This window comes from Diadema setosum, chromosome 22 (genome assembly GCF_964275005.1).
Source record: "Diadema setosum chromosome 22, eeDiaSeto1, whole genome shotgun sequence".
In the NCBI taxonomy this organism is placed as follows: Eukaryota; Metazoa; Echinodermata; class Echinoidea; order Diadematoida; family Diadematidae; genus Diadema; species Diadema setosum.
The window spans coordinates 19,927,880-19,938,847 of NC_092706.1; the positions used below are offsets into that span (position 1 = coordinate 19,927,880).

Consider the following 10,968-nt stretch of genomic DNA (forward strand, 5'->3'; position numbering starts at 1 on the left):
GTGATACGTGCTTTTTCAAAACTGGGTCTAACGATGATTAGCGACGATTATGATATTTATCACTCTTGTGGATGACTAACAGAAACAGCGGTAGGCCATATGAAAGTATCTGAACATAATGTTATGATTAAAAGGTATTAAGACAACTTGACATCTTGCTCATACCAATCGAATGATTGATTAGCGTGCTTTAGCGGTTACAATAGGTCCCACTGTTTCCCTTCCTTTCAGGTGCCTTGGAAAATTCTAGAGAGATAACGTAATGCAATTCTGCTGGACCAATTTTCAGTAAGCGCACTTAATAAATTATTTATTCTGTATGTTTTCACACACTTATCCAGGGTGTGACAGACATGATCTGTCTTCGCATACGCACTCGAACATTATTGTAGCCTCAGCAGTTACCTTTATGTCGTCCTGGAGATCATACGAAGGAGTCCACTTGAAATCGCAATTACAATTCAACATTTGCACATTTGTTACACGCCATTATTCGAAGTTTATTTCACTGTTCCGCGATAGATGTGGATATTCTACATGGATTCGACATTTGAGACGTAGTCTTCAATACCCACGTGAAAATCGAGTATTCGTAATTACAACGATCAACTTGAGAAAGAATGGTTTTCTTAGTCTGGTTCTTCGTTGCTTTCATTTTCTTTCCAACCATTTTCTCATTGCCCAAAGGCAATACAAAGCGTGAGTATCTATATTGTTCTCAATACATGTACTTACAGTAGTGCATTATAGGGTTATTATAAGTCCTTTGCTTGAGTGAATGTGTACATAAGTGGACGATCTACCCAAAACTATGAAAGCCTGATCTGAATTTTAATGACATATAGGCCTGTGCACTGACCGTGCTTGGTATCATATTCGAATGATTTGGGAAACCAAGTTCTTATTGCCATTTCTAGATGTCATTTACACATTGAACATGTAGCGTTAATTTCTGAATTGAGACCTTATAAAACAGAGGATGACTACACTGTGTGAAAAAAAAAAGCAACACAGAATTGTAATATTCATCTCTTGGGAACTGAAGTTGCTGAACTGAACATCATGACTTCAATATTCTTCCAATTTGTTTTCTCATTACCGATTCATGATTCAGACAGTTAATTGCAAAATAACTCTTTCTGATCATTTTATCTTCTGTAGATTTTAATCTCAGCTGTTCGGAGAGGCCACTAGAGCTCGAGATACTGTGTGACGAGAGCTGCGTCGTCAACGGTGATTCCTGGCATGTAGAGGCGCCTCGTGGACGACGAATTCTGACTGAAATGAAATCTATTAACAACAAAATGATGGGATTTCATATGTTGGATGAAATAGCTAACAAATCGTCTCTGACTGTAATTTGGAATTATATCCAGAGTTCCCCTACTTTATCACTGACCCACAAGATTCAGCTAAATATATGGTATATATGTCTACCCAGTGAACTTCAAGATGAGGGTGGAGTGTTACGAAGGTAAGTGGCCATGACGTTTACATGTATATGTTGTATTTGTTTTAAATCCAAATACGAAATTAATACGAAATTTGTGCCATCTTTCACGATATTTTGTTTCAACACTATCTTTTTAGGAAAATAAATGAATGCGTACATAAGGCAATGTACATAGGGCCTAAATCGTAAGGCAAGGGCATGTTGAGGACAAAGAAAAAAAAAACATGACCCACCCTTATCTTTTGTAAGAGGTGATGTTACGATTCACCTACAGAAAAACACATGTTGGGTTTTGTGAAAATGCAAAGAATGCTTGAAATAGTCCTAAAATAAGTAGTACGATAATGAATTATAATACTTCATGTTTGATTTCACTTAATCCAGTGAAAGGTATCGAGATTCACCGCAACATTCGATAGATATGGGGTAAATACTAATTTGGTATTTAAACCTTTCTATTCATCAATGAAGGTGGAAACAGGAAAACGGCTTAGTTATATTAGCTTAGACAAATGTGTGCCATCCGTCAAACGTGTATTAATAAAAAAAAAAACAAGCCTTTCTTTGAATTTTAGGCCTATTTCGAAAGTCAAGATCGTGTGTGTGTGTGAGTTTGTTGTTGTGGTGGTGCACTTCACATTGAGGAATATGATTTCAGTATTTTGAAAAACGAAAGACCGAGAATAGGGATAATAATTAGATATTTGTAATTCGTAAATCTTCTGTTATTTGTAAATCTTTTACAAGTGCAACTTACATTTGTTGTTCATTAATATTGGTTTTTTTTTTTTTTTGAGGAATACCATCCGTGAAGCTGGTTGACGGGCCTTCTCCCCTAGAAGGCTTAGTGATCTTTGAACCAGGCAGATATGTCTGCTTCGATAACTTCACCACCAAAGCTGCAGTATTGGTATGCGGAGAGCTTGGCTTCCCAGCGGCGGAAGAGTTTACACCTCAAAGTTTGCCCAGTACAGCAAGAACAAACAACAATCAATGGCTGTCATGTCCAGAAGGTGACTGAATTATTGTGCAAATCCGTTAAAGTGTTACTGCACTGGTATGTTCGTATACAATATTGAAACTAAACTGTAAAAATAAACTTTTGATATCGAAAAGAAATTAGTGCTTGCTTGAAGATCTTAGAAACGGCTGAGGGTATGGAGATCTAAATCATGTGTAAGAGAGAGAATGTCGTCATTTCTGATGAGAGGGCACACGCCTTTCCCTATGAACGGAATTTATCATAACGCCTGTGTATCATGTGTAGAAGCAAACATCACGCACATGAAAATACAGATAGCTCATTTCACTCCCACCATTAAACTTAGATGATCTTTCTTCCATGAGAAAACTTCCAATGTTTTTTATTAACATGGAACTTGATACAAATTAACACTAACAACTTCTCGTGGTTTGCTTCATCAAACTAGTTAGAGTCAGACATTGGCTCATACCCATCATTTGTCGGAGAAGAGGACTTTAAATCCGTAAGTTTTTATCCTAGAATGAAGGGAATTTTGGTTTAAAAAAGACAGTAAATCTGTATGCTTAGGTAGGATTTAAAAAAGGGGAAACACTGAAGAAAGTGTCAGCACAATTTTCTCTCCAGTCGAGGTCCTCTTGATAATCATAGAACGATGTTAATGATCTGTGGTTCTTTACAGTCCCTAGTAAATGGGTCTTACAATATCCTTTCACAGGAAAACGACGTTTAATGGACTGTTCTCTTGCAACGAGAACGTGTTCTGTCAAACAGGCTGTCAGACTGAAATGCAAAGGTGAGATAAAGCTTGAACAATAACGGGTATCCATTGCATGCACACGTGAGTTAATATAAAAAAAAAAAAAAAACAAACGCCACAGGAGCACAGGTATGCCATTGCCATGCAATAGTAGTATCCCATTTGAAAAAAAAAAAATCCATAGAAGACATCAACCAGAAATATCAAGTCTTGGGAATACATAAGCCCAAATGTTGAAATGCAGTCAGTTGATAATGAGATTACAAACAAAATAATGCTAACTGTTATTACAAACAAAATGTGTCGAATAATAGAACACTCGCAGACTTCAGAATTCTGGCATTGGAATGTCAGACTCGGGTTGTTGTTGTTTTTTTTTTTCTCAGAAATTATCATACTTATGTTTCCTCATAATATAACTGGAATTTCATGTTGTTAAGTTTGTCGGCATCAACACTCTATTAGCAACATGAGGAATTAATTGCTCAGAAATAATAGTATTGGTCTCAAAATGAGCCCAGAAGAATTTGAAATACATTGTACTCAGAATAATACAAGGAAACACAAGACTAGTTAATCGATTTCTGCAGTTCAGTTGAATAAATTACGCTTATGAGATTACAAACACCATATTGCTTTAGAGATGTATTTTCATTTTGATGTTCTTGTGGTAGGAGAGAAATGCAAATGTAGGATAAGACTGAGCCAGATAAAATTATGATAATGCTCATGTACAATCTACATTACACAGGAATAAAGATGTAGCCCTTTCATCATGTTTATAGGAAAGGAATCTCCTCCTACTCAGCATGTTTTTCATTCTTTAAAGCTCAGGGAAGTTTGACACGGTTAACTGCCATATCACTTTTCCCCCAACTAATTGTCGGCTGTGTTCAGGACTACCAAAATCGATGATTGGAACTGATTATTCACCTATTTTCAGGATAAATTTTTCTGTCGTTGCCTTTAGTCAAAGTTTGTAAAACTCTTGATATTGACATTACCAGTACCAATAACTACGTACGATCCCACAGAAAACTACACCAGAAGAGTGAAAGTGTGCACTTTTACATGATTATCATAATACCTGTTCTTCCTTTCTTTAGGCTCACTCTCCTCCTGTGGTCATCCTGGTCACGTACCTTATGGTTACTGGGACTCCGACAGAACTATTTTTGGGTCCAGCTTAAGTCTCACCTGTGTAGAAGGTTACGTCATTAAAGGCGGAGCGGCACTACAGTGTTTGGGACTACCTGGTTTCTCAACTTACTTTCCAGTTTGGAATGCTTCAGTCCCGTCCTGCGTGAGAGTCGGTATGTTGTAGAAAGGCATCTTGCTGTGAAGGCTTTTTAAAGAACCTTCAACAAGTTGCGATTAATTGCGATTGAGGAGAAAGATTAAGAGTAGAGGAATAATAAACTTTTAACTTGAAACAAGAGTGGATGGTGTATATATATATATATATATATATATATATATATGTTGAGAATTCACGTATTGGCTCCACGAATAAATGAAGAAATAAACTGGTAATGCATTTTTTGGCAATAAAGAATGAGTTTATTCGAATAAACTCATCCTTTATATATATATATATATATATATATATATATATATATCACGAGTGTAAGACGCTTTCAGTGATGATAGCATGATGAATGTGGCATTTTTGAGGTGGCAAACAAATAAAACTCATAGGATTTACTCAGAGGAGTGAGAACTGACGTACACTCTAGCCAGCACAAAGCAAAGGAAAGACATATCGTTTGAAATCATCAACCTGACACGGTATATTTAATACAGCTTTTGATCTGTTTAGAAACGTATTACCTTTATTTATGAAATACAGAGAATGATGAAGTTGTCTAACGCTTTCAAGTTGATTGTTTCGTGCTTTATGCCTGAAAATGATAAATGTGTGGTATATTTCTCCATCAGATCATCAGATGAGAGTTATTGGGTACACCCTGGGCATCCTCCTTTGTGTCATTGTAGCACTCTTAGTACTGTCCACTGCTTGGTGCATGCACCTACAAAAAAGGTGAGAAAAAAGAAAAAAAAACACAATCGAAACCAAAAGCAAAAAAATAAAAAATACTACAAACGGACTTTAGTATTCATGGATGGGGAAGAGGTTGGGGAAAGGGTTCAAATGAATTATAATTGATGTGTGTGTCGTCAGATATCGAAATATCAATCACACGGTACATTCATTATAAGGTCAATAATATTGGCCATAGAATATATTAAACCTATTAAAGACGTTTCGATCTAAACGAATCTAATAATTAGCTTCTGCAGATTTGTGTACGTGCATTGACATTCCAATAACAGGTTGTAGCTCATCCCAAGCTATTACTAAAAAAATGATATCATGTGATACATTTGCTAGAAAAGCAAAACGCTTCAACACTTTTTTAATTTTAATTCATGTCATTTATTTTGATTATTCGATGTCAACTTTCTTCTCTTTGATTTCATCAGAAGGCACAGACTTCCAGAAGCTTCAAACCAGGCAAATGACCACTCGAATGACGGGCAGCTGCAGCATACGAGGGAGACTGATCGCGGTATCTCATTGAATCCTGCCAGTGCTGACTCTGGCACAGTGAGTCGATATTTCCCTGACCATCCAGGCAACAGTCTTGGATCTTGTTCTACTCATCAGGTGCAGCCATGTCACATCTCCCAAGACAGTGCGGAAGTACACAAGATGAACTTTCAACATGCTGGGCTAGAGATAGCTTCTCGTCCGTCTCCTCACGAATATCATAGCCTACATGAAGCATCGCCATGTCAATACGACTGTTTCCTTGACCGTGAATATCAGGCTAAAGATCGCAGGATGACGAACGGTGCCTCTAAACCCTGCGGGAGAGCATGTTTGTTTGACGAAAGTTATTACAATTCGCTAAACTTCGACTTTAAGTACGACGGCGTTTGCACTCACACACAGAATGTGAATATTCACTACGCAGATCTCCAGCGAGGCACACCTGGTGATGTGAGCAAGGCACTGCTAAGCGAATACGCCAAGTCATGTAACTCTGTCGAATTTGTCCAGGCTAGAGAATCTGATATCTGTAAAGAGAGCAAAGACGAACATGTCAATCACGACTCTGACGATGACAGACCACGAAGAGGCAATCGTGACACATCATCTGCCGGTCGCTCTTCGCAGCTCACGGTTTCCTCCGAAAGAAAAGATACTGGGCCCTCTTTCAACGTAAGTTCTTCAACAGCGATGTCCTCTGAAGAGGTCTTGTATTATCAAGTAGAACCTGATAATGAGACTGATACCTACAAAGCCCCACTGTATGCGAAGGTAGATAAAGCGAGGAAAATGTAATGTATCATTAAGTTGTGCTTGAGACACTAACGAAACTTTGACAAACATTTTTAGATATGCAGTAGAAGCGTTAATGTTGCACTTTGAATTGTAGACAAGCTTGTTATTCCTATAACTCTGAAAGTAATGTATGTTGTATGCATGCATTGCCTAACTACCTATCACCGATTATTAGGCTTCTTTAGGGAATCTTGGGCGTTGTAGTTCAGTTATCCCTCAATATTTTCATGTCTTGGTTTTTGGTATTAAATAGATTGTGTTTCTTTTGTGTTGTGGAGAGGAAAGTGAAATTACTGTTCCTAGTTAACAATCATTGAGAACTGTCTTCGTCTGGTTGTCAGTAACGATACCGTACAAGACAAACCACAAGTGATATTTAGGCATAGGTAGATTAAAACAGGAATTCAACATGCAGTGATTTTGTACTTTTATCATGCATAGAAATTTTCGCATGCCTGGATATTAGTTATTGTATACACGGACGCTGTGGCAATGGTGGGATGCACTCTCCCTCTCCATGCTCTCGAAAAATGCGATTTTGATATTGATACAGTGTTTTCTATAAAGTCGCAACAAATAATACATTTTAAGAAAATCATATTCGCTATGAAGCTGTGCTTCGGTTTTTTTTTCACACCAAAAAAGTTTTATCTTCATTTGAGTGAAATATAATGCATGTTACAGAAATATTCTAACGTTTACTGGATATTGTATCCTGTATTTTCCCCAAAACGTTAGTATTATTTTTGTTTCGCTCGTAACTTCAGTTCAGAATCTATGAATCTGCACAGCTAAGCATCAAATGTACATAGCACTTGTAGAATGCGATTAGATCGACCTAAATGAACGCAGAAAATCTTGTTGATTTAAAGTAAACTTTTTGACAGATACGCGTTCATTACAACACCATGCATATCTCTCAAATTTTAAGCAGAAACTATGTCTGCCTATGCACGCTTAATAAAAGTTTGGGAAATGTTGAACAAGCTACGGGAAAACGTGACTTGTACAATGTTATTATCTGTTAAGGAATGATTGTGTAACTCATTCATACAGTTTATTCGGTATCAATACCTTAAATGAGATGATATCCCAATCCTATCAGAGGATTCAAAAAGTTGCAAATCACCTAAATGTATTAAAAAAAAAAGGATCTGTAAGAAAATTGGTGGTGTGGTTTATGTACGCTCAACAAAGAGAGAGAGAACGAGAGGGAGAGAGAAGAGAGATTGTTGGGCATCTGATACTATATTAAAGCAATTTCTTTGTAATTTTAGGAAAACATTTAAAGGATCACATGTTTTCAAGAGTTAAATTAAAAGCCCGATAACCCCCCCCCCCCTCCGTCTCATTTTTTCTTTTACTTTAACTTTCAACCTTTTTAAACTTTGGACAAACTTGAAAGAAAATACGTCATTAAAAGTCAAATAAATGTGTATTTAGAAATCATAAAACGTTTTGACAAGACTCTTGGAGAAGGCGTAGGACACCGAAAACTGAAGTCAAATAAAGATATACTTAATTATAAACGAAATTACATTACCAGTTTGTTTCTTAGATTGTTTCCTTATGGAACCAATAAGTAAAATTTCTAAATTCATCATATATACATAATCTAATCCTTTATATATTTGAGCACTGTCAGCCATATTGCAGTTCACACTCTGCTTATGTATATATAAAATTATGTATTATGATAATATATATTTCATTTCATTTCATTTCATTTCATTTATTTCCACATCCTGATAAAAAACATACAAGTAATACTAGAACAAACACATACACAGTAGAACATTGGAACAATACAGAAAAATGTTCAACTTATAACAATTCCACACCATACAAACACAACATAAAAGCAATTCGTTCAGTTTGTGGGGGGATCAACATAGACCGTTTGGTCTTTCTATGGCTGTTCCCAAGTATTACAAATAAGATAGTTACATTGATGGAATACAAACAAGAAAACTATACTACCGAAAAAACACATACATTTAAGAAGGCAAGAGTCTCCATAGTGGCATGCTTATACACTGAATAAAACTTGAGACTTATAGCATATCTTTATGAACAAGAAAAAATTTATAACTTCTTTTAAATATTGACAGTCTATAAGACAACTTTATTACATATAATTATATATATATATATATATATATATATATATATATATTGCGAATTCACGTATTGGATCCAATATAACGAAGAATCAAGAAATAAACTAGTAATGCATTATTTCGCCAATAAGAATGAGTTTATTGAACAACTCAAATTTTCGGTGGCCTCCACCTTCTTCAGGAGTCTCGACGGGGAATCGACACTCCTGAAGAAGGTGGAGGCCACCGAAGATTTGAGTTGTTCAATAAACTCATTCTTATTGGCGAAATAATGCATTACTAGTTTATTTCTTGATTCTTCGTTATATATATATATATATATATGAAGAGTTTGTTTGCAAAAACCGATAAGTCCATTTTTGAAGATTTTGAAGTACGGTGATATATTGGTCACTACATACAAAGGTACATTTTTGAAGTTATGGTCAAAAGAAGCAAAATTTTTCTTATTATTCTCTTTATTTTTCTTGACCTTTAATTGCAAATATCTCCATTTGGCAAATATGGACTTATCGGTTTTTGCAAACAAACCCTTCATATATATATATATATATATATATATATATATATATAAACTATATGCACACATATAGATAGATTATAATCATATATTTGATTTTATTTATTTGTGCATTTTTCACAAAGTATATACAACGCAACTAACATTTGTTTAAATACTAATCATATTATATCCAACACAAAATGAATATAGATATGATAATATATAATGAAACAATAGTAAATGATATATATGTATATATAAACCCATTTCCTTTTATTCTCATATCCAAAAAGTTAATTGCATTGAAGCATTTACATAATCATTCAGAATTATGCAAAACAACATTGTAATAAAGAAAATGAAGTACAAGTATATACTGTTAATGTCATGATAACACCGGAAGAAAACTGCTCGAAATGGTGGGGACTAGTAAAAAGGCAGGGCTTGTAATCTGCAGTCCCTGAATGTATGTGACCCTGCACCTCAAAACAAACAAAAAGTCGCCAGACATGAATTTTTAGTTAAGACCATATTCTGAAAGAGCAGACTTTAAGCTTTAAAATGATGTATAACTCAAATGAAATGGACTCTCCTAACCTATCTAAATATTGGAAAGAAAGCACAAACTCAGGAAAAGTGTGAACTGAGAAAAGAGGCTCTGAAGTACAGTGTCTATTCAAGCGCTTAATCTTTACCAAACCGTGCTGGCTGTGCGATGAATGGGACAAAAACAGGAAGTAAACCACCAGAGTAACAACAATGAAGGGATTATCAGATTAAACTGATATTAAGCATGCCTCATTAACACATTCTGTCCATAATTAATGCCAACTTTCAAAGCATTAGCACTATCCTTTCAACAGTAATTAGAGTTGAAAGTGAAGAGTGTGGACAAGGTTTTTCAGATTCTCTGAAATGAAAAAGGGATTCTAAAGACACACCTAATCACACTATTCTACCAAAAATGTTCAAGATAAAATGCTAAACAACACGCTTTCCTGCCCGTTTTATGATATTAAATTTTAGCATAATGTAAAAGAAGACCCGCTATTTCAGAAAATATGAAAAAGTTAAGTTCGGCTAAGTTGACCCATTTCACTTATTTTCAGTCCTCACGCAAAATCAGGGTGTGCGACTTTATGTTCGTTTTGAGGTGCACGGTCACATATGTCCTGTATATTGCATAATGTACCTCATTAAATTTATCTGAATTCAATTTAATTTGTCAAGCAAATATATCAAAGAAGAGAGTAGTGGCCTAGTATGATCATGATACAAGAAATAATAAATATATACATCTTTGCAACACAACACACACAACTTATTTCCGTCAGTGAGCACTATATCGTTCTTATAACATAACACTCTGCCTGTGCATTACACAGCAGTTATCCTAAACACGTACGTATAACAATCAAAGCTCCATTGACATTGTGTATGTCAGAATGTACAATGCCTCGCATCATATAAACCTCTGCGCTTGTACGCGCTTTTACATTGAAGTCTATACGCTTATTGTTCACTGCTCATCATGTTAACTTACAACTTGCAAGTTTATGAACAAACTGTCAGTACATCGAACTAACACATCATTTACAGAAGTGACTTCCATCAAATAAACCGCGTATCATTCATTTCTCATATGTATCCTTCGTTACTTACCGACTGTTTGCATTTCCGGAATTATTATCATAAATTCAGTGGTTACAAACTTCACGTCATGTTCCCTTTACCGACGATCAGCAGCACGAATTACTACCGGTAATTAGGTTATCCTTTCCAAGGTTACCGAAGAGAGCGCC

General features: G+C 35.6%; 1 pseudogene; it reads left to right on the forward strand.

Moving 5' to 3' along the window:
- The first annotated feature begins 262 nt into the window (after positions 1-262).
- On the forward strand, positions 263-6,544 carry LOC140245188 (uncharacterized; annotated as a pseudogene).
- Positions 6,545-10,968: the final 4,424 nt, after the last annotated feature.